The sequence below is a fragment of the Hyperolius riggenbachi genome, chromosome 2 (genome assembly GCF_040937935.1).
Source record: "Hyperolius riggenbachi isolate aHypRig1 chromosome 2, aHypRig1.pri, whole genome shotgun sequence".
Lineage (NCBI taxonomy): Eukaryota > Metazoa > Chordata > Amphibia > Anura > Hyperoliidae > Hyperolius > Hyperolius riggenbachi.
Genome location: NC_090647.1, coordinates 158701607 through 158727449, shown reverse-complemented (window position 1 = coordinate 158727449; position 25843 = coordinate 158701607). Strand labels below are relative to the sequence as shown.

At 43.0% G+C, this 25843-nt stretch overlaps 1 protein-coding gene across 5 annotated transcripts in view; it reads right to left on the bottom strand.

Annotated features, from left to right (window-relative positions):
• ERICH6B (glutamate rich 6B) overlaps positions 1-24929 on the bottom strand; it is a 241941-nt gene extending 217012 nt beyond the window's left edge. For all 5 annotated transcript variants that reach the window (XM_068267754.1, XM_068267755.1, XM_068267757.1 and 2 more), the window contains exon 1: positions 24824-24929. The gene's annotated coding sequence lies outside the window, so the exon portion shown is untranslated. The remainder of the gene's footprint in view (positions 1-24823) is intronic.
• Positions 24930-25843: the final 914 nt, after the last annotated feature.

Here is a 25843-nt window from a genome sequence, read left to right as displayed (position 1 = left end):
AAAATGAAATGTGATAAATTAAACTGATTGATGAATAAATGCCAATACAGAGACGTCCTATGAGAGAATTTTAATTGAGGGAATGGAAATATGATGGATCCCCTAAAGACGTTACAAGGCGGATCGAAGAAGAATATGGAAATGAGTTTGATAAAATGCATTCGTCCATACATTTCATTTAAATATTACTGTAATAGCGCAGGGATAAAACAGTAGATATTGTAAATAAAAACTCTAACAGACTTAATACATTTTTTCTTTTGTAGGTGGTTTGAAGTGATCCACATGACTGTGTTCCCCTCTGTGCATTGCTATCACCTTTAATTCTCAGTGGCAATCACAGCTGACATGTGTGTCGGCATCAGCAGAACTACCTTCATTTATCAAAGTGCAGGTTACGTCCAGGGCAGCCTCATGAAAGGGAAGCGTGGTCTGGTATTTTCTGAGATACGTGTCATCGTTGCAGGCCGATAAAAGGTGAATTTCCTGAACTTGTGGTTTACTTCACCAGTTACAAGAAAATCATTTCAAAAATAAGAAAATTATTGATAGGTTTATCCAATTTAATCAAATAGTGGATCCAAGCTTGAAAAGCTTCCCAGCCACGCAGATGAGTTTTCCAAGCAACCCCCCACTGCTGACCAGCAAACTATTTCCAATTTCTTCAGCAGCATTGCTCTGTGTGATTTCTTCCATTACAGCACAATGGCGTTCAATCAAGTGCTGGCGTATGAGAGTGGATCTGAACCGGCAGAAGTGTTACAGTTTGTTAAACTGGACAATAAAAGATTGTGGGATGCTCAGCGCAGTCACCCCTATGGGAGGTAATGGAAAACTTGTCTAGTGATTAATAATATTTGCTAAGTTAAAGTGGACCTGAACTCAGAACTTCCTCTCTGCTCTAAAAGATAAGCAACAGCATAATATCCTTCTGGGGCATTTCACACTGATGCGGTGCTGCATTTTACCGCAGCCTAAGGCTAAGACAATGAAAGTCTAAGGGGCATATCACACTACACGGGACGTGGTGCGGTGCACCGAAAGTCCCTAACCGAAAGCAATCGCATATCTATGTTACCGAGCGACTTCTGCGGCGACATGCGGTGGACCGGAAGTCATGTAAGTCCATGGCTATGCTTGTTTTAAATGACTGCTGCAAGTTTTACGCATCACGCATGAGCGGAAGCGTATTTCAGTAATACAGTTCCGCACACGTCATCATAAAGGCCTGTTTTTGGCGGTGAGGTCTCTGGACCTCACTGCTACTGCCAATACACTGTCAGCCTCAAAGAAAAACTTTGTTAGGCCCAGTGCACACCAAGGGCTTGATTCACAAAGCGGTGCTAACTGTTAGCACGCCTGTGAAAAGCCCCTTAGCACGTCTAAACAAGCTTTTCGCGCATAAAACTTTACGCGCGTACTGCACAGAGCGCAGGGCGCTCCGCACGAAATGCCCATTAAAGCCTATGGGACTTAGCGCGCGTAAAACTTTGCGCGCGCAAAGTTAGCGCACGATCTGATTGAGAAATCCGGTGCTATCCTACTTAGCACCCTGGTTAGTGCGTCTAAAGACTTTAGACGTGCTAAGTAGGTTAGCACCGCTTTGTGAATCAAGCCCCAAAACCGCTAGCAGATCGTCAAAACGCTAGCAGTTTTTCGAGCAGAGAGCCGATATTTGGCCGGGTGCACACCGAGCGGATTTTGAATGCGATCCGCCGGCCGCATCAGCCAGTAAAAACGCTTGGCTATTGTATTTCAATGTGTGGTGCACACCAGTGGTTTGGGGTTTTTAGCAAACTGCAAACGTGCAGCAGGAGGCACGTTTGCGGCTTGCTAAAAACCTCAAACCGCCGGTGTGCACTAGCCCATTGAAATACATTAGCCAAGCGGATTTGCAGGTGGATGCGGCCGGCGGATCGCATCCAAATCCGCTCAGTGTGCCCCAGGCCTTACAGCTGATACAAAACCTGCAATAAATCTGCAGTGTGTCTAATTCCTGTTTTCATGGATGCAGACATAGGATTAACATCCTGTATTTACATATTAGGTGCTCTGCCGAGGCAGATGAGATTCCTGATCTGACACAGCTGAGAGATCAAATTACAATGGTGATTAGTCACAGATGAGGAGTAATTAGACAGGCTACACTCTCTAAGGCCTGGTGCACACCAGAGGAGTTTTTCTGAGCGTTTTGAGTTTGTAAAACCTCCTGCGAATGTTATCCTAGGTGTCTATGCACACTGGAGTCATGAGGTTATTTAAAAAAAACCCATAGCATTACATTGGTAAGAGCTTTTGAAACCTCTAGCGTTTGGGGAGCTTTTCTGATACAGTATGTCTCAGCCCTAAATACATACAGGGTGCATTTCTGTATGTTTTAGTTCTGTCCAAGAGTTCAGGTCCACTTTAACCACTTTACCCCCGCGCGTACGTATTTCTCCGCCCCTTTTTCCATCCTTTAAAAACCAGGGACGGAGAAACACGTACTTTCCGCGTTCCCGACGCTGCCCGCGCTCCCGCTCGTAAACACGCCGCCCGCCGCTAGTAAACACGCCGCCGCCCGCTCGCCCAGAGATCAATGAACGGGAAAATCCATTCCCGTTCGTTGATCTAAGCCCCGCAATGATCAGCTGCTCTCCTATGGGCAGCGCGATCATTGTGAGAAAAAACTCACGTGTCCAGCCTCCTTATTCTTCCTCCAAGCTTCCGGAAGGAAGCTTGGAGGTCGCATTAAAACAAAAAGTTACTGTGGCCATCTTGTGGCCAAATAGTAAACTACACCCTACACATTTTTCACATACAAATAAATGACTTTTACACATAAAATTAACTCATTACCTCCCACACTCCCCATTTTTTTTTTTTTTTGTAATTAAAAAAAAATTAAAAAATTTACAATTAAAAAAAATACATAAATAGTTACCTTAGGGACTGAACTTTTTAAATATTTATGTCAAGAGGGTATAACACTGTTACTTTATAAACTATGGGCTTGTAATTAGGGATGGACGCAAAACTGAAAAAATGCACCTTTATTTCCAAATAAAATATTGGCGCCAAACATTGTGATAGGGACATAATTTAAATGGTTTTATAACCGGGACAAAAGGGTAAATACGTTTCATGGGTTTTAATTACAGTAGCATGCATTATTTAAAAACTATAATGGCCGAAAACTGAAAAATAATTATTTTTTTCCCCACATTTTTCCTATTTTCCCATTAAAACACATTTAGAAAAAAATAATTCTTGGCATAATGTCCCACCTAAAGAAAGCCTAATTGGTGGCGAAAAAAACAAGATATAGTTCATTTCATTGCGATAAGTAATAATAAAGTTATAGACGAATGAATGGAAGGAGCGCTGAAAGGTGAAAATTGCTCTGGTGCTCAGGGGGTAAAACCCCTCAGTGGTGAAGTGGTTAAACATAGGAATAGGCACTTAGGCCCAGTGCACACCAAAACCGCTAGCAGATCCGCAATATGCTAGCGGTTTTTGGAGTTGATTTCAGAGCGATTCTAGGTATGTTTAGAGAGGTTTTCTAAACATACCTAGCGGTTTTTGGAGCGTTTTTGTGTAGCAGATTACACATATTGTTACAGTAAAAGCTGTTACTGAACAGCTACTGTAACAAAAACGCCTGGAAAACCGCTCTGAAGTAGCGTTTTTCAGAGCGGTTTGCGTTTTTCCTATACTTTACATTGAGGCAAAAACGCTTCAGAAAACCGCAAACGTGCAGCAGGAGGTACGTTTGCGGCTGGGCAAAACCCTCAAACCGCCGGTGTGCACCATCCCATTGCAATACATTAGCAAAGCGTTTTTACAGGCGGATGCGGCCGGCGGATCGCTCCAAAAACTGCTCGGTGTGCACTAGGCCATACAGGGGTTTTAGGGGTCGTTATGCACTTATCAATGCAAATATAGCATGCAATTTCACATAATTATGAGTCCGCGTTGTTGATTTTTCAGATGTTTTATGAATTAACTTCTGTGTACGTATTTTCAGTTTGCGACTTTACAGGGCATACCGATGTTAATTTACATGAAAATGTATCCCATTTACTTCACAATTGCTTGCCATATTTTTTGCACAAAACATGATTTTCTGCATTGCCATTGACTTGCATTCAACGCAAATCACAAAAAAAGCAGACCTGATGCATGATTCAAAAAAGCAGCTTAATTAGTGAAAACGCAAACCACATGTGAATTCAAATAAGGGTACTTATCCGTTAGCCGGGCGCATCCTCTAGGTGGCGACAAAACTCCACCAGAGTTACATCTTTCGCTACTATCCATGTCGGCCTGGAGGGGGAATAGTAATTAGCACCGCCTGCCGGATGCGCCCGGCTAACGGATAAGTACCCAAATAAGTATGAATGGCCCCTTAAAGTGAACCTGAAGTGAAAATAAATGTATGAGATAATTAATACAATGTATAGTACAGATGATAAATAGAGCATTAGTAACATGGAAATCAGTCTCATATTTATTTTCAGTTTAATGGCTTAAAGAGACACTGAAGCGAATACATTTTGCCCTTTTTACCTTATTATTCGCTTCAGTAGTCTCAGCACAAGTAAACCGCCGCATCAGGCCGGAGCTACCATAGGAAAAAATAGGCAATTGCCCCAGGGCCCCAGAGCCTGTAGGGGCCCCCAAGGTGTCCCTCCCCATCTTAACTGTTGCTCCCCAGGGACTCTGCAGAGGCTGTTAAGTTGGAAGGTGATTGGGGGAGGGTCAGCAGCCAGCTCAGGGGCCTAGGAAGGAAATTTGGCTGCAACAAAGGGCCTCTAATTACGCTTTTTGGTCGGGGGGTGTCTGTTGGGGGGCCCCCAGGCTAATTTTGCCCTAGGGCCCCATTGTTACTTTGACCGGCCCTGTCCCCGCCGCAAAACGAGGGCTGCAGAGCCCCCAACTTGGTTGTGGATTTTGCTGCGCTGAGAGGCAGAGCTTTCTGCTGTAGCTCTGCCTCTCCTGCTGTCAATCGCCGCTGAATCCAACAAGCTCTTTTGCATTTATAACAACTCAAATGTTTAACCCTTGTTCTACTTGAAAACAGAAACTTCCGAGAATTTTTTACTTAGCTAGTATTATACAGCATGTACCTATGTTTACCTTTTGTCACATGTCACTTCTGATAATGTATTTTACTTATCTGTACTGCAGCTATTATATACGTACAATGCCTTAACATGCTGAAACAAAAAAAATGGTTTGTACATCTTTGAAATGTGTCCTACAGGCTCTGCAGCAAAATTCCCCAACAGTAGCACATTTCCTTGATTCTTCCATGCTTGGCTAGCAGTGAATCGTGCATGGGGAAGAATGACCTGCCACTTACTGTACTCACCAGCAGCTCAACAATGTAGGGCTTCAGTGCTCACTTGACAGTGACATGCATGCCTTGGAAGAGCACCGAGGTGCTCCTTCACGTTCCCCAACATCCAACTGCCAGAACAGTAGGTTTTACACATCACACAGCATTTCAGACTGGCATGGATTAGATACATTTGTAAAGGCAATATTATTTAAGTGGGATAAAACGCTGACAAAACATTCAATCAAAAAATACTTTAATAATTAATTAATAAATATAATAATTTAATAAATAAATTTAATAAAAAAGGCTTTGCGGTAAAACAATCTTGGAGGGAAAATACCGCATTCAGTATTTTAGACCTTTATGTGCTAATTCATAAAGATTTTTCACAGCTGCCATTGAATGCATTTTTCCCCGCGATTTCGCATGCGATTTTGCATAGGAGGTGATGTTAATTTACACAGGCAGTGACATGGTTAAAATCGCCCACCCTATGCGAAATCGCATGCGAAATCGCGGGAAAAACGCATGCAAAATCGCACCCGCATGCGATTTCGTCTGCGGTGATTTCCCGGCGATTCCGCACCGCACAAGTGGAAATGCAGCCTCAATATTTTTACTCAGTACAGGTTCTCTTTAAATATGGTGGTGGCTGTGCCTGTGCACTGGGACGCAAGGGCCCCTACTCAATTCATTTTTCATTTTTCTCTTAAGTTTTTTCCTAGGAGATAATTTCTTATCTACTATTTGCAATAAAATTTTGCCACTCTGCAGCTGAAAAAAGTACCAAAAAGAAGTACTGTAGTTGAAAATACTATGAAAATAATACTAAGGGCCCGTTTCCACTTGTGCGGTGCGGAATCGCTGCTGATTCCCCGCTGACGAAATCGCATGCGGGTACGATTCCGCATGCGTTTTTACCGCGATTTCGCATAGGTTAGTATTTATGCGATTTTAACCATGCCACTGCCTGTGTGATTTAACATTAGTTTCTATGCGAAATCGCTGTAAAAAACGCATGCCAAAACTACATGCAATTTCCCTATTGAATACATTAGCGGCGATTTGCATAGCGGTGTGCGGGGTGCGAATTCTGAGGGCTCAACCGTGCAGATTTCTCCCGTACAGAAAAATGCTCAGGATTACTGACAAGTGAAAACAGGGCCATCCACTTGTATTGGCTATGCGAATCCGCATGCAGACAACGCATGTGGATTTGCGATAGTGGAAACGGGCCCTGAGTGTTTGCTTGCTTGCTGGCATTTTTATTAGCAATTTGTAAAAATATCGCTAAGGAGAAAACGTGAATTGAACTAGATGTTGCCTACAAATGCTAAATGGCTCAGTTTAGGTTAGTATCTGGAAAGAATGTTTTCAGTTAGAATAGAAATTCACCTGTACTTAACAGGGATTAAATGTGAGCCTGTAATGTCTGATCTCAACTTTCTAATCCCCCTTGCTTATTTGACTGACTTTGCCCACCTGAATTTTAGTGAAGTTCAAACTAAGGCCACATACACACATCAGACTATAGTCAGGGCCGGCCCGCTCATGAGGCGGGGTGAAACTTTTGCCTCAGGCGGCAAAATTCCAGGGGCGGCACCCGCCCGTCCGTGGGTGCGGGGAGCCGGCCGCCGAGCTGGAGGGGTAGCTGGCAGGACGGGGGTATTGGGCCTAGCGGCGGGGAGGGGGGTCGGACCCCCCCCTCCCTCGCCTGGGTCCCCCGTGCTCCGCTCCCCTCCAGCCTTAAATACAAGCAGCCGCTATGTGTAAGAGGCACGGGCGGGTAGGACTCACCTCTTCCTCGTTCCAAGCGTGCGCTCCACTGACGTCACTTCCTGCAGCGTTGCAGGAAGTGACGTCAGTGGAGCGCACGCTTGGAACGAGGAAGAGGTGAGTCCTACCCGCCCGTGCCTCTTACACATAGCGGCTGCTTGTATTTAAGGCTGGAGGGGAGCGGAGCACGGGGGACCCAGGCGAGGGAGGGGGGGGTCCGACCCCCTCCCCGCCGCTAGGCCCAATACCCCCGTCCTGCCAGCTACCCCTCCAGCTCGGCGGCCCCCCAGAGTTAAATCATGTGTGTATGATGATCTGCAGAGCTCATAGACTATCATTGCAATTTGCAGGAACAGATCTTTTGCAGATACTGATCTTTTGTGTCTGTACAGCATCTGTACGTGCAGCATCTTGCAAAGATTTTTTTCTGATGTGGAGTTCAGCTCCATAGAAAAGACTGTGTAGAGTATGGCTCTCATACTACATGAAGGGTGGTAAGATTGGTCTGTGATCTTTCATTTTCAAAAGACTATGGTCTGATGTGTGTATGTGGCCCTAGTATGAGAGCCATACTCTACACAGTCTTTTCTATGGAGCTGAACTCCACATCAGAAACAAATCTTTGCAAGATGCTGCACACACAGATGCTGTACAGAGACAAAAGATCAGTATCTGCAAAAGATCTGTTCCTGCCAAAAATCCATTCCTGGAAGTTGCAATGATAGTCTATGAGATCTGCAGATCAGCATACGCACATGATTTAACTGACATTCATCTGCAGATCAAGCAATCATCCGCAGATCTGAAAATCCATCCTGGTGGATCTGTTCTGCAGATGAATGTCAGTTAAATCATGTGTGTATGCTGATCTGCAGATCTCATAGACTATCATTGTAATTTGCAGGAATGGATTTTTGGCAGGAACAGATCTTTTGCAGCTACAGATCTTTTGAGTGCGTGCAGCATGTTTGTGTGCAGCATCTTGCAAAGATTTTTTTCTGATGGGGAGTTCAGTTCCATAGAATAGACTGTGTAGAGTATGGCTCTCATACTACATGAAGGGTGGTAAGATTGGTCTGTGATCTTTCATTTTCCAAAGACTATAGTCTGATGTGTGTATGCACCTTTAGAATCAGCTGTTTCAGAATTGTGATTAAGTATTCAGGACAAGCTCAGCTGGTTGAAGATATTTTTGATGAAGAGTGACTTGACTTATTTTAAAAGCTGCAGAGAGCTCTGTGAGGAGATGAGAGATAGCAGAAAGCACTACAAACTTTGATCAGTTAATCTCCCCCAAGTAGGCATTTTTATTAAACATTTTAAGGGCAGATTTTAACCACTTGGGGATCATATATCAATTGAAATCTATGTCCTTTTTATGTCTGTCTGTTCCTGACGTAGATTTGAACTGCTCTGCTCACACTTCAACTGCCTGCCCCAGCTGCTGGAGTTTCACCTGTCATGTGACAGCTGAAATCTCCCAGCAGGGGATCAGAAGCCATGCTAATTGGCATTTGATCATGTGATCATTATGATCACATGACTTGCAGTGATCACTTACAGAGTATGACCATACAACTTTATTGGCATGTTTACAGTTTTGTTGATGCAGATAACCCTATCAACATGCACTATAGTGTGTTTCTGGATAACACGTGTGTTAATGAGCATACGCTCATAGTTTACACCCTAAGAAAAATAACATGCACATTATAGCGTGCAAAGTGCGCATTGCATGATGCCGCCATTGTATGTAGATGTAGACCACAAAAATGTCTCTGCATGTCTACGAAGTCGGACAGAAATGGCATACTACATACAGAACATCTGAAAGGAAAAAAATATGTGGATATGTATGCATAAGAAGGAAGTGACTGTCAAAATAATTTAACAAGAAGCAACCTGCTTCCCCCTGAAATATTGTTGTCGTGGCCATGGCCAGTGTGGCACTTCCACAAATCCAGTCTGGTTAGTGTTATTAGGGTACTTATCCGTTAGCCGGGCGCATCCGGCAGGTGGCGCTAATTACTATTCCCCCTCCAGGCCGACATGGATAGTAGGGAAAGATGTAACTCTAGTGGAGTTTTGTCGCCACCTAGAGGATGCGCCCGGCTAACGGATAAGTACCGTTATTAGTTTAGAAGCTAATGTAACACCATAAACTGCTATGTTGTTATTGTTAGGTTATATACTGCTGCCTTTAGAGAGTATAGTTCATTTAGAACTGCAGAGGCTTCTGGAAGAGAGGGTGGAGTGAGCAGAGGCTTCTGGGACCTGGGAAGCGGCTTCTCAGAGAGTTCTAGAGTTACCTGGAACTGATTTTTTGTCGGGACTAAATCCAATAGTTTGGCCACCTTTGGATTTGCTGAGTGTGAAGTCCTGAGACAGATTTCTGCACACTGAGCTGCTGCTGACCCTGGCGGAGGAATACAGCTGCTAGATCAGATTAGGGAGAACCTGTGAGATTGGTGGAATCTGGATTGTACAAGCTATGTGGATTTTAGGAGGACCATTTAATCTGGATTACAAAGATTGTGAATGTCAGTCTCTCATCTCAGAACTGCTGGCCTGTGAGTTCTGCACCTGCTGAGTGAACGTTATCAGGGATTGGCCCCTGCACCTCATGGTAGGATTTATCTTCTCAATGATAGTGGGGCATTAACCTAACTGACCTAACCATTAAACTAACATTAACCAAACACATGAGGTTGCTATTTAAATATACGCAGTTTGTGCACCTAGTATGTGTTAAATCTTTTTTTTTTTTTCCACGCAATGAGTTGTACGCATGCATAAAACCTGTTACTTTACTGTTATAATTTTGCTGATCTGACAAGTGTTTGATTAGTGCTCTGTGACACTTTTCATTGCTCATTGTACCCTATTTGGCCACTTTAGACTTTGAACAAATATATATGGCAGTGCAGTGGGCAAATATATATTGCATTGCAGTGGTGTCTGCATGATTTTGGGAGGCAGGGCAGGGCTGGGCCGAGGCATAGGCTGGAGAGGCTTCAGCCTCAGGGCGCAGTGTAGGAGGGGGCACACAATTCATTCAGCTTTCATTCCTAATTGTGTTTTGAGCAGAAAGAAATAAGAAAAAGGGGATACATAGCAGTGACTGCAAGCCAGATAACTAGATATTAAGGTGTTGGGGAGGTTGTGGGCCCTGTGGCACCTCTTAGTCCAATAGCAATCAGTGTGTGACGGCTGGGGTGGGAGGGATGAAGGGGCGCACTTTGGTGTCTCAGCCTTGGGTGCTGGAGGACCTGGCAGGGTACCACTGGAGACACCCCATTACATTCACTAGCGATGAAGTCTGCCTTGCTACACCAGTATTACAGTGAGGCATGTGTCAAGAATATTTTAACAGTTAGGCTGGTTTCACAGTGGGACGTTACAGGCGCACGTTAGAGCAGCCTGTAACGCAGCCCACCGCACAGTAATGAAAAATCAATGGGGCTGTTCACAGTGCCCACGTTGCGTTACATTGTAACGCTGCGTCACAAGGCAACGTACTGCATGCAGTACTTTAGACGCGGCTGAGCCGCGTTAGACTGCTTGCACATGCTCAGTAATGTTGGGGAGGAGCGGAGAGCGGCCAGGCACATGGCTAATTAATATGCACTGCACGTTGTGACGTGCAGTGTTTACTTCCTGGAGCGGCCGCTCTGTGCAGCGATTGGCCGGCGGGACCACGTGATGCCGCATGCGCACAAGAGTGCGCATCACGGCATCACTGACGCCAGAGTGCGCTGCACAACGCGGCTCACTCTGACGTCCAGATCCAGCACCACCAGGCGTTCCGTTAGGGAGACGTTATGCGACCTTAACGCCCCCTCTAACGCAACGTCCTGGTGTGAAATTAGCCTAAAGGTTGATGTAAAGGTCAGGTACAGATTCAAGATCCATGGAATGTATTCAGGAAAAGTCAGTAAAACTACAGTGTGCAGAGAAGGTATGTCACTTTTAATGCTACTACTAATGAAGGGGTAGTTTGTGTTGCGCAATTACGGCTCGTTTTCACGCGTACATCAAAAAAGGGCGTCGGGGAAAAAAGGGTGCGGGGTGTAAACGATAAGCAGTAATACCGGTTATAAAAATATTGTGTTGTATTACGTTTACAAACAATGTTTTACAAATTTATAAAGCATTAAATAATGTGTATGAAATCGGCAATTGTGAAAACGTTAATCTTCCCTGTTTCAAAAGTGAAACTTATAATTACGCTTGTTAAAAACACGATAGTATACGTTTAATCGTTATAATTGTATATTATTGTGAATAACCTTCATTTATAGTTTCTTCTTATAATAAAATCTGAAAATATTGTTTATAACGATGATATAAATATAACTATGTTCGTAATAAGTGTTGTAAAACATTAGTAAGCATTACTAAAATTTTACTAAAACTATACCTAACCCTACTCTCACACAGAACCCTCCCTGTACCTATCCCTAACCCCTAAGACCCCCCTGGTGGTGCCTAACCCTAACCACCCCCCTGGTGGTGCCTAACCCTAACCACCCCCCTTACTGATCGCTTTATTATGTGGATAATAATGTTTTACAAAATGACTGTAAGAAATATATTGCAATGTACATTACGTACTGATCACTTTATTTTGTGAATAATAATGTTTTACAAACAGTAAGGGGTACAATTTTAAACCATGTTTTAGTTAAATACAATAAATATGTTTAGTATTTTTATAAACGTTATTCGTCACGGGCGCATTTTCTAAACTTAAATCATCACAAGCACAGTTATAAAACATCAAAAATCTCCGGATGCCGTGCCGTTTGTAAAACGTTAATAATCTCTGGCGCCCTTTTTTCCTGTTCAGCGCCCATTAAACAATATTTATTATGGGAGTGAATGGCGACGCCCTTTTTGTCCACTAGCTGCCGGCACCCTTTTTTCCTGTTACCAGTTTTCACTGGTGAATGGGATCCGAAGGGATGCAATGTGGGTAAGCATCACTTACGCTCCTTATTCGCGTCACTTCCCCATCGGGAGATGCGACCACCCATTGGATGAGATGAGATGGGATGCAAATGCTGCAGATTCTCGGATCACTCCGCATAACCAGCATGCAATGGAAACTATTCCATTGTGCATTGGTTTCAGTTCAGCTATGTAGCCACATCGCACAGTGTATAGTGGAAACGGGCTCTTAGTGTGACACACTACCTGGGTAATGCACATGTTGCCAGGATACTACAGCCTACACTTCCTGCGCATAGCAACTTTGTCATGCTGACTATACTTTGCATGATTTTAAACCACAAATGATGTCATCACAATGTCTCTGATAACTTTTCTGCCAAGTTTTCTCCAAGGACTTGCTTTTGTACCCTATTATTAAATGCCTTTTCATCCACCAGTGCTCAAAATAAGCTGTGCACTGTTCTTTTAAGTACTTTAACACTTGCTAGATGCTGAAAATGTATTTTCTAGACAAGATGGGAAAACATCTCCTACAAAATAATGCAACAGATACAGTTACCGAATCCGGGTTAATATCTCTGTACTGAAAAGTACTAACATTGACATCTAGCTTGTTTACAGTGTTAGGCCCCTTTCACAGTGCAACGTTAAAGTCGCACAGTAAAACAACATTTAACGCAGAATAACTCACTGCAATGAAAAATCAATGCCCCATTCACAGTGCGAACGTTGCGTTGGTGACTAATGCTGCATGTTAAGTGAAAGTACTGCATGCAGTGCATTATACACCATGTTAGCTGCGTTGGACTGTTTGCACATGCTCAGTAATGACTTGGAAACATACTTTTCATTGCCTGTATGCTGTACTGTATGCGACCATAACAGGGCATTCATTTGCGTTGCGACTTTTTTGGGGCATTGCATTGTAATTTAGCGTTGCGACTTTAATGTCGCATCAAACCGCAACGTCCTACTGTGAAAGAGGCCTTAAAGTGAACCTCCGGACTAAAAATCTACTCAGCAGAACTGAAAAGGCTTGATGTTTCTTTAAGTTTCACAACATCAGAACTTTGTTTTTCTTACCAAAGCATAATTTTTAGCTGCATTTTTAGTTTAGCTCCCCCCATCAAAGAAAAAAGCCCAGGCTTTTTTTCCCTGATGCTGTGCAGAGCATGATGGAATTTCCTATGTTGTTGTTCATGTTGCCTAGCAACTGGTAGAGGTGCTCAGGACACAGGACAGTTGGAACTGTGTCTCATGCTCCCTGTCACCTCCTTTCAACTAAAAAGATGGCTGCCATCGTGAAATCAAACATTTGCCTGTTCTTTTAAAACGGTGGGTAAGAGATTATATTACCTATCTACCTATTTTAATTAACATAACTAATGTAACTTAATGACAGTATGTTTGTTTAGGCTGGAGTTCCTCTTTAAGCAGAGTTTTATATCAATGTGCCCATCTTCCGATCTATGTCATACATAAACATTTATTTTAAGAAAACAAATCCACAATTTTCAATAAATATAAGCTAAAGCTATTCAATTTTCACCTTGATGGCTTCTATTACATGTTAGATGATCGAGAACAAATAAACTTGTACATAATTAATTTGTACTGTATTTTAGAGGGAATTTGTGCACAAGTTCATTTTGTATCACTGGCCAAAAGTCATAAACCAGAATGAATTTATAAATGGACAGGATGAAAATATTGCTCTCTCCGGTGGGACATCAGTTTTCTGAACTAAGTGACACTATTAAATCCATAAATTAGATGCCTGAAAAGACATATTAAAAGCTCCCAAGAAAGAAAATCTTTAGCTATATAATGCTAGAAATATCTGGCTCTGAATTATTTGACATAAAATAAGACCCTTGACTCCTGTCAATTTAATAGCAGTCGTAATCCACAACAGAGATGTAAGAGCATGCAGACTCTTTCACAAGGATCCAAAGGTAGCACCTGCATTGTGAATTACTGAGGCCCCTTTCACACAACAGAATTTGCATGTGAATTGCATTCTTGCGAATGAACATTTGCCAAACCTCTAATGAAAGTCAATGGCATCGAAATTGAGTTGAGTTATGTTGTGCGAATTTACCTACATATGTTTTTTTGTTGTTTTTTTTAGGGGGGGGGGGGGGGGTAGGGTTCGCACTGGACATACAAATTTTTACATTTATTGGCCAATATTACCACCTCTATGTAGTATTAGGGCAATCTTGGACATCTGCACATTGAGGGCCATTCACATTTATGAACACAATCCTTATAAACAATTACTACAGGTCTATGCTTTTGCAAGAGGACTACAATTTGCTAAAACTTAAGTTTTACTGTTGATTGATTAAAAAGGATAGCTTGCGATAGAAATATCACCAAAATTGGGTGGTGAGGGGGGAGGGGGGGGGACAATATGAAACCACAGCTGAAGTCTGTTGCATACAAGGGTGCTGTTGCATACAAGGGTGCTGTTCCCTTAACCCCACACTAAGAATGCTAGTTTACATCCACTTCACCACTCAACCTCCATAACCCAACATGTGTCACATCATATACTTTGGGGTTTCATCAGTGGACATTACAAAAGTGCACAGTGTGCAATTAGCGTGACCCGTGTTACCTATGTACCGGGAGCTATGCTAACTAGGTCATGCTAACTGTGCAACACCTGCTACCTCGATGTACAAAGTACTGGGAAATTTTCTACCTGCACATGGCACTTTTGTCGCTGTTTGTTGAATACATTCCCAAGAAAGAACCCAGCAGTGTGCCCTAGAAAGCCCCCTATGGAGTTACTATAGCTTATTTCTTTAGATGGATAAAAAAAAAAAAACACTAACTGAAAATATTTGGGTTTTTCAGTTTGGAAGAAATGTTTGGATCATATCTGAATGGGAATGTGAATTTGAAAACCGCTATATCCTATATTTCCTTGTGTATTCTATAACCTTGAGGAATTTATTGGTCAGCCAATTTTAAAAACGGTTGTTTTAAATAAATCAGCCAGAAATGTCTATTCACTTTTACCTTTGGGCACTGTTTACACCTGCATATTTAGGGGCAGTTTTACTACATAGAAGAAAATCTAATATGTGTCAGTTGCAGTAAACACCTTATTTAATCTCAGCAGTCTCAAACTTTGCAAAACACTGTAAAACTGTAGTTGCTATGGCAACAGCGGAGGCTCTTAAACAGGACTTGGATTTAGTTTGAGGGATGAAAGGCATTTTATTTATTCATTCTTGTTATAATCAGGAGTAACCGTGGGCCAAACACCTTCAGTGACCGGGGAGTTTGTTGTAACAAATGAAGAGGACCAGATATTCTAAATGCAACTGAAGCAATGTACAAAATAGCAAATTCCCCAGTAGGATTAGTTTCATTTCCGTATTATCAGCAATAATGCTTCCTTACCTTATGCATACCTTGGTTGGTTTATTTAGCTTTTAGAACAAGGTCTATGTGTACCTATGTTTATCTCATCATAGGGCATATTCACCATGCAGGCACGTAGCATGCATTATGCAATTAGCTCGACCTGCATTACCTGGGAAATACCTACATTTCCCAGGTACCATGTGCATTAAGTAGGTAACACAACTTGCGCTAATTGCGCAAGAGTGCTAGATACCTGTTGGAAGTACCAGTATAGTTATTGCGCACAGGGAATATGCCCCCATGCCACAGGCCGCTTCAGTGTTCTAGAATTGTTATGTTTTTTTCCTTTTATTCCATGTTGCTGGCACTTGAGTAAAAGTGTGAAAACTACTGATGGGGGGAAGCATTACTGATTAACAGAGCTACAGTACTTAAAGGGAACCTAAACTGGGAAGGATATGGATTTTTCCTTTTAAAATAATACCAGTTTCCTGACTCTCCTACTGATCCTGTGTCTCTAATACTTTTAGCCACAGCCCCTGAACAAGCATGCAGATCAGGTGCTCTGACTGAAGTCAGGCTGGATAAGCTGCATGCTTGTTTCAGGTGTGTGATTCAACCACTACTGCAGTCAAAGAGATCCGTGGGACAGCCAGGCAACTGGTATTGTTTCAAAGGAAACATTCATATCCCTCTCAGTTAAGGTTCCCTTTAACCACTTAAGCCCAACTGGACGAGATTTCTCGTCCAGTTGGGCTGCGCGCACTCCCGCGGGTCGCGCGCGCGCCCGCGGGCCCCCCCGTGCGCGCCCCCGCTGCTGGCCGCTAGCCCACCGATCAGTGAAAGGGATTATAAATCCCTTTCGCTGATCGGACCCCCCCGGAGAAAAGCCGACAGCGTCTCTTCAGACGCTGCGGCTTTTCTGAGCTCTGGTCTCCTTTCTTCTGCCTGGGAGCGAGATCGATCGCTCCCAGGACTTTTTGATTCTGGCCATCTTGTGGCCAAATAGCAAATTTACACCCAAAAAAAAAAAAGTTTTAAGAATAAACCTATAAATATATTAAAAAAAACCCTGTTTACCTCCCACACCAAAAAATACCCACATACAAGTTTAAATAAAAAAAAAAAAAAAGTTACAAAAAAAAACAACAAACAACATAAATAGTTACCTAAGGGTCTGAACTTTTTAAATATTCATGTCAAAGGAGTATATCAATATGATTTAATAAATTATGGGCTTCTAAACAGTGATGGACGCAAAACGGAAAAAATGCACCTTTATTTCCAAATAAAATATTGTCGCCATACATTGTGATAGGGACATAATTTTAATGGTGAAATACCCGGGGCATATGGGCAAATACAATACGTGAGTTTTAATTATGGAGGCATGTATTATTTTAAAACTATAATGGCTGAAAACTGAGAAATAATGAATTTTTTCCATTTTTTTTCTTATTCTTCCTGTTAAAATGCATTTACAGTAAAGTGGCTCTTAGCAAAATATACCACCCACAGAAAGCCTAATTGGTGGCGGAAAAAACAAGATATAGATCAATTAATTGTGATGAGTAGTGATAAAGTTATTGGCAAATGAATGGGGGGTGAAAGTTGCTCGGATGTAAAAAAATTTCAACCCTTCGGGCTTAAGTGGTTAAAGACTAAAAATAAACCTGGCACGTGTCATCTTTGTTAATGTTTTAATGTGTACGGTATTTGCTTCTTTTATGTTAACTCTAATCCAAGAGGATTTTCAGCATTACTTGTGGTGATTAACCCTTAATGTGGCACTGCGTTTATTCCTCTATCAGCAGGACAAGGCTTACTTGGCACTATCGCCTGTGGCGATGCTAGCTAAAATTCAGCTATGGCTTCACAGCTCAGGGGTTGGGGTTGTTCTTTTCTGAGTTGAGGTGAATGAAGCCTGCAGCATTACTTTATACAGAGCAGCAGCTCAGGTCAGTTTTAGCTTGATGTGATACTATGGAGGATATTCACTAAGCGGTGGTAATCAGAATAACGTGCGCAAAGTCTTAGGCCCAGTGCACACCAAAACCGCTAGCAGATCGTCAAAACGCTAGCGGTTTTGGGAGCAGAGAGCAGATATTTGGCCGGGTGCACACCAAGCGGATTTTGTATGCGATTCACCAGCCGCATCAGCCAGTGAAAACGCTTGGCTATTGTATTTCAATGTGTGGTGCACACCGGCGGTTTGAGATTTTTCAGCAAACCGCAAACGCGCAGCAGGAGGCGCGTTTGCGGCTTGGCAAAAACCTCAAACCGCCGGTGTGCACCATCCCATTGCAATACATTAGCCAAGCATTTTTCCAGGCGGATGCGGCCGGCGGATCGCTCCAAAAACCGCTCGGTGTGCACTAGGCCTAATTTCACACCCCGGGTGATTCCGGGTCGATTGTACTGTAATTACTGGCAAATCACTAGCGCAGTGTCTCCCTTAAGGTGTCCACTAACGATCCAATTTAAGCAAGAAATCATTTGAGCGATCAGATAATTTTGATCGGAACAAAAATCGTTCACTACACCATCAATGAACCAATTTTTGCTTCCTATCTATCACAACCAACAAGACAATCCAAATTTTGGTTTAATGAAAATCCAATCGGACAACTATTTTTATAATCGTTTGAAATCGATTGTTCCCATCAACCGAGATTATTTACAACCAATTCGATAAGAATTTCTAATCGCTCAAACAATTTTTTTTTGTTGGAAATTAGACTGCTAGGGTGGCCACTAATGATCCAATCTTTTTCTTTCAATCTTACTATTTCTATGTAATATAAGGGCCTGCCTATAGTATCTGTTCAAGTATAATCACTCAGTTTACTCTTCTACTACATAGATTTGGTAAGATTGGATGAAAAAATTGGATTACTAGTGGCCACCCTTAGTGGCCACCTTTAGGGCTCTTTCACATCAGAGCTTGCGTTGGAGAACGCTCAAAGCATACGTTTTGTTGTATGCGTTTTAATGCGTTTTGATATGCGTTGCACTGCAGTGAGTGTGCGTTTTCAATGCGTTACAGCACATAGAAAAACGCAGGTAATTTTTTTTTTCTTTTAGTTTTCAACTTTCTACATTGTTCCTCTGTTGCATTCTGGGACTGATTGCCTGCGTTAACAGATTAAAAATGCGCACAGTGTGCGTTTTACATTGACTAACATTGTAACGCATAAAGCTAGCGTCGGCCGAAAAACTGCGCCTGGGTGCAGTGTAACGCAACGCACAAAAAGGCTGCGTTATATGTGAAAGCTAAAATGAAAGTCTATGGACTTTCATTTCACCTTGGGTAACGCAAACTTTACCCTTTGCGTTGAAACGCAGAAAATCTGCCCTAATGTGAAAGAGCCCTTAGGGAGCATTCACACTGCATCGTTTGTGACCATGTAGCGATTGTGAAAGCACTGCATGTAGCTCTTTGGGCTTGTTCACACTAAGGGCGCATTTGGCTTTTTTTTAAGCGTAGGCAATTTTCAAAATCGCCCTAAAAGCGCTTGTGCAATGATTCCCTATGAGAGTGTTCACATCTGAGCGGTTCGTTTCTGATCTGTTCACCAAAATGCAGCCTGTACCATTTTTGGGGCAATTTTCCTCAATGGAAGGTATAGGGAAATCGCAAAACGCTTGAAAAAGCGCTTTTTTTTTAGCGATTTCCCCATCGCTTTTAAGAATAAATACATTGTATTTATTCTTCTCCAGGCCAAAGAGTTCACTTCCTGACTTGCGTGAGGATGTGAAAAAACATCGCTCTGCAAAAGTGCTTTACAATGAAAAAAATCGCAATGTGCAGGTAAGTGCCAGGAGGCGCGAAAATAATCATGGACAAAATCGCAAAATGCTGGTGTCAGCGAATGCGATTTTAGATGAGAACATTGAACAAGGCCTTAGGGAGCAATCTTGAAAAACCGCAGTAAAATCACAGAATAATCGCAATTTTTGGTGTGAAACAGCCCTTACGCATGATGAGAATGCACTGCAGATTAGTGAATATACCCCTGTGTTTACGATTCTTAAAATTCTTCTGTGAATTAAAAAAAAATGTTTTTGCTATAGATGACTGATATTTAAATGACATTGGGCTTGATTCACTAAGCTTAGCGTGTGTGTGTGTAACAGCACGAGTTAGCTGCTGTTACGTGTTAGTGAATCAGTGTCCCTGCATGCTATTGGGCCAGTCAGAGTGCGGGGATCAGGTCCTTTAATGTGACTGGACCCACTGGTGCCCAGGGCGGGAGAAGTGGAGCTGATGTTAATTACTAGCGTTCGCTATGCTGTAATTCAGCAGCATAGTGTGCTCCCCGATTACGCACGCTACGCTGCCAATAGAGAGTGTAGCATGCAGGGACACTAAATTAAGGCCCTCTGATTCACTAGCGTATGTAACAGCTGCTAACTTGCGCTTTTACGCAGAGATAAGCTTAGTGAATCAAGCCCATCGTGTTGTATTTAAGATTGTGTGCAGATTTGTGTGTGTAAATTTTCTGTGTTTAAAATTCAAATTAATACTGTGTGGAGATCACTAGACTACCAGGAAAAACTGTGTGGGTGGGGGGCATCTACCAGGGAATACTACCAGGGAATACTGTGAGGTGAGCACTACACTACCAGAGAACACTGTGGGGGTACCACTAGACTACCATGGAATATTGTGGGGTGGCCACTACACTAACAGGGAATACTGTAGGGGAACAACTAGACTACCAGGGAATACTGTAGAGGAACCACTAGACTACCAGGGAATACTGTAGAGGAACCACTAGACTACCAGGGAATACTGTAGAGGAACCACTAGACTACCAGGGAATACTGTAGAGGAACCACTAGACTACCAGGGAATACTGTAGAGGAACCACTAGACTACCAGGGAATACTGTGTGGGGACCACTGAACTAGACTGAACTAGCCGTCACTAAATAGAGGAAGACATTTGTTTCCTGTAAGTGGCTCCGAAACCTCTGTGGGCGGGACTTGCAGCAGGTGTCCTGCAAAACTGTCTGCTCACACTGTAGCCAATCATTAAGCCTCCCTTCAAAATGCAGCCAATCATCATAAGCCACTGGCGTCTGCAATGCAAGTGGCTCTGATACTTCCAGGGCAGGACTTGGCACTCTACTCCCCACTCTCCTTAGTTTTGCATCGAGTAGGCCTGCTCTGATCTGCACTACAAGGGAAAGTAGCCTTTACTGTCCTCCACAAGCTACAGGAGCATCAAACAAAACAAACACAGAACATTTATATTGCGCTTTTCTCCTGTTGGACTCAAAGCGCCAGAGCTGCAGCCACTAGGACACACTGTATAGGCATTAGCAGTGTTAGGGAGACTTGCCCAAGGTCTCCTACTGAATAGGTGCTGGCTTACTGAACAGGCAGAGCCGATATTTGAACCCAGGTCTCCTGTGTAGGCAGAGCCCTTAACCATTACACTGTCCAGCCACCTAGAGGAAGAGGAGCTAGCAAGTGAAGAGATACCTGAGACTGCATTCAATCCTGTGTGAGGACCGTGACAATACTTTTATCGGTGATTGCAAAGTGGAAGTACTAACACTGCATCCTCTTTTGTTCATGTTCACATTATTCCTCATTTTCCGCAGGCTGCTTATTTGTACAGTACTGTATAGCCAGCACCGGTGCCATTCTTCTTGTTTTACAAATATTATCAGGCATCAACTCACTTGCAACCAGCCAACCATGGGTTTCACACTGACATATGACACATGCACCGCTCACTGTTTACTATATCCAGAGTCAGCATCACGTAGGGGGCCCAAAAAAATGTTTACTATAACAGAAGTTTTATTACATCCGAGTTTACTATACCAGGCATTGCTCCCATAGGCTTATAATTGAGATTTATGATACCCAAATGTTTACTAAATCAATTTATTATAACGACATTATACTGTATTAGGTATTAGAGGGGGACCACTAGACAACCAGAGAATACTATAAGGGCTCATTCACACTGCGTTCCACTTGCGTTAGCGTTCGCGTTGGTTTTTTTTTTTGTAGCAATTTTTTTTTATTCCCTTTACCAAGCTTCTCGGAGCACAAGCTTTCAACCCCCGGCATCTTTTTGCCACTTTCAACTCCCTGCTTAAACCCACCCCCCAACTTCCGTTTCCTCCCTCTTTGCCACAGATTTAGCCACCGATTTCACCAACAAAATTGTCGCCATCCATCAGGAAATATCCAATCTTCAATCTTCACCTCCCACCCCCTCCCATCCAGCTTCTCCTACACCATATCCTCCCCTCAACTCCTTCACTTCTAGTACCATTGAGGAAGTCAACCACCTACTGCAGACTTCCCATATACTACCTCCCTTCTTGACCCCATCCCTTCTGATTTACTCCAGCCTCACTTTATGGATTTGGCCCCAGTCCTCACTACCCTGTTTAACCTCTCCCTATCCACAGGCACCTTCCCCTGAGACTTCAAGCAGGCCACTGTACTAACCCTGCTCAAGAAACCCTCCCTCGATCCCTCACTGCCCTCCAACTACCGCCCTATCTCCCTCCTCCCCTTTGCCTCAAAACTCCTTGAGCGTCTGGTTCAAAAATGCCTGACCCAGTATCTCAATGCCAACTCACTGCTAGACCCACTGCAACCTGGATTTCGGCCTGCCCACTCAACCGAAACAGCTCTCACCAAAGTGGTCAATGACCTTGCCTTAGCTAAAGCTGAAGATAAATACTCCATTCTCCTCCTCCTTCTTGACCTTTCAGCAGCTTTTGACACAGTAGACCATCCCCCACTCCTCCAGTCCATGGGCATTCACGACCTCGCCCTGACCTGGCTTTCATCCTACCCGTCCAACCGCTCCTTCAATGAGTCCTCATCCACCCTAACCACCTCTCGGTGGGAGTCCCCCAAAGCTCGGTCCTTGGCCCCCTACTGTTCTCCCTATACACATTCTACATTGGCAAGGTTATCTCCTCCATGGGTTTTAACTATCATCTGTATGCAGATGACAGCCAGATCTACCTCCACACCCCTGACATAGCCGCCACTACCATGGACAAGGTCTCCTCCTGCCTATCAGCTATCTCCTCCTGGATGTCCGCTAGGCTCCTGAAACTAAATCTAGACAAAATGGAATTTATGATCTTCCCGGCCATGCCTAAACCTCCCAGATGTGCATGTCACTGTTAAAAACAACTACCATTCGCCCTACCTCTCAAACCCGCTGTCTGGGTGTCACCCTGGACTCCGTACTCTCCTTCAATCCCCACATCCAAAACCTCACAAAGTCCTGTAGCTTCCACCTCCATAACATCTGCAAGATCCACCCTTTCCTGACCTCTGCCACCACCAAACTCCTCATCCATGCCCTCATAATTTCCCGCCTTGACTAATGCAATGCCCTGCTGTCTGGTCTCCCTATGACCCGAATTGCCCCGCTGCAGTCCATCATGAATGTATGCGGTAGCCACAATTATCCACTCCTCCCATCGCTCCACCACGACGGCTCCCCTCTGTGAATCCCTTCACTGGCTTCCTATCCAGTCCAGAATCAGATTCAAGATACTGTGCCTGACTGAATCTGTCCACAAAACCTGTGCAACCTACATTTCCGATCTTACTCAGAGGTACACACCTAGCCACTCACTCCACTCCTCCAATGAACTTTGCCTGACGGCCCCCCGCATCCCCCAGTCCCATGCATGCCTCCAGGACTTCTCAAGAGCTGCACCAACACTATGGAACTTCCTACCTCCACCCATTAGGGCAGCCCCCTCCTTCAACATCTTCAAGAAAGCCCTCAAAACTCACCATTTTACTCTGGCCTACCACCCCTCACAAGTGCTCTAAACCTGCAGCTGAACTCTGGTCCCTACCTTTTGTGTCCCTACCTCTCCCTCTAGATTGTAAGCCTTCGGGCAGGGTCCTCCTCCTTTTGTGTCCTACCTGATCATGCACCTCCATTACTGTGCACCCATGCTATGCATTTGAGTGAACTCAATTTGCCTAATCTCCATGCTCCATCCAGTGACTAACTAAGCATTACCTTATGCTCATACTGTGCTGTGTGATCTGTTTTTTCTTGTTTTCCTGTATTGTCATATTGCTGTATGTCACCCTAAATATTGTCTGTAACCTAAACGAATTTCCAGCGCTGCGTAATATGTTGGCGCTTTATAAATACAATAAATAAATAAATAATAAATGCAGTAAACTTTGTGAATGGACAATAATTAAAGTATTTACCGCACAAACTACTAATTGATCACACCAGTCGGTAATTTAACTTTTCCATGCAGTGACAGACATAGTTAATTGACACATTACTAACTGATCAGTAAAATCAGATGTTTTATGCATTAATGAAAGCTGTAATGTATTGTGACTGCAGCCCATTGTGTGCAGAGACATCTCTGGATTTCTGCTATCTACCAGCAGGTGGCTCTCCCCTCCCTGTTCCATCAACAGTTGACTGTACCTGTATCGTCTTGCTCTTCTACTTCCCACCAGCAGGAGGCTCTCTCCTATACAATCTTTCTGGCAATCATGCAACAGCTGTAGGCCTTATTTAAATACTGCACCTCCCCTAAGACACTGCCAGAGCTCACTGCATTCAGGCCTCACTGCTTGCTGTGGGAACGCCTGGTTTCTGTTGCTGAATTCCCATCTCCTGGCATGTTTTTTTTTTCTGAATTTTGTTGTTGTTGTTGCCTGTCCTCACTTCCTGTATCAGCTGCTCATGTATATTCTTGTATTTATATGTACAGTATAGAGGTAGTCCCTGACTTACGAACGGGATGTAGTATATTTCATATTAGCTATAAAGATTGGTTCACTAAATGCTTGCAGTGCTAGGATTCTGTTACATTTCACACATTTAACCCTCCTCTTATGTTAGCTTTTCTGTTACTGTCAGAACCAACCTGAAAACTGGTCAGTTCTGACCCTAACACAACAGAACCAACATGAAAATGGGTCGGTGCTGACCCTAACACAAGAGGAGGGTTAAGAGTACATTAGCTTGGGCAGAACCATTACTTTGCACAGGGCTAATCCTAGTTCTAGCAAGTTAAATATCTAATGTCTCTGGTTGCTGCAATTACATAATAGCAATTTGCCAATCCAAGGCAAACAGTGGACGTGTGATCAATATTCAAATGATATTGTTTTAATAGATTTCTCTCAGATTTAAAGTGAACCAAGCATCTGATCTTTTAAACAATATCGTGCTGCCTATGCCTCAAATTATTTAAAAGCTCTTATCACTGCACGCAAAAGAATAAACATGGCTCTGAGTTCTGCAACACTGAATGAAATAAGCCAGTTATACACCTACTGATTCCATCATTAAGCTGCATGTGGTCTGATTAAGTTTCTATAAGAAAGCGGATGGTAAATCACTTTCACCTGACGTGTTTCTCTGCAGTCAGTCAGTCATTCAGTCTTCCTGGGCTCCCTGCCCTCTCTCTAGCTGAGGAGTTGCTGTAGGCTTATTAGCTCGGTGTTTTCTCACCTCAGTCTTCTGTTGTGTGTTCTGTCACCATGGTAACAGTCACTCATGCTAGCATTGTCTTTGTATGGCTTAGCTGCACGTCTTGTGAGATTCTCTGCAAATGTTTTCACTTTCCTGTTCTGCTCTAAGAACTGCTTTTTTACATAGTATGTCACATTGCTATATTTAGATGCAAAAGGCTCAAATGAAAGGAATAGAACATTTTCTATTATGCTTTGATTACAAAGTAATTAGCATCCAGTGCCATAATCAGGGCAGATTCACATGTGTGCTTGCTTTGTCAGTGCATTACAATAGGCACCTTGTGCATCAGAACTTTTGCAACATCCATTATGATGTTATTAGATGTAATATTACATTTATTGTTGGAAAGGTGTTTTTTTTTTTCCTCACAACAGATGGCTTGGCTAATTATAATATATATATATATATATATATATATATATATATATATATATATATATATATATATATATATATATATATATATATATATATATATATATATATATAGCTGAGTATTAGTGGTAAGGATAGTGCTAATGTTATAGAGGCCACGTTTTACTTGATGCCTGACCAGAGAATCATATCTGCATATAAAGGTGGAAAGGCTTCTTTCTGGGATAAGAAGGATAGTGTTGGTCAACGAGGTGCAAAAAAATTCTCAGTTGATGCAGGATTATACGCTTTGTGCAGTAGGGGGTGCTGAGATTGGCGAATTGGATACCCCAAATCAAGGGGACCACTGTGAACAGCGCATTAGTTTCTGTTCACAATGGTCAGTCATGTTGTACATACACTTCTATGGGACTGTTCTCAGTACTACGTTGGGTACTTATCCGTTAGCCGGGCGCATCCTCTAGGCGGCGACAAAACTCCACCAGAGTTACATCTTTCCCTACTATCCATGTTGG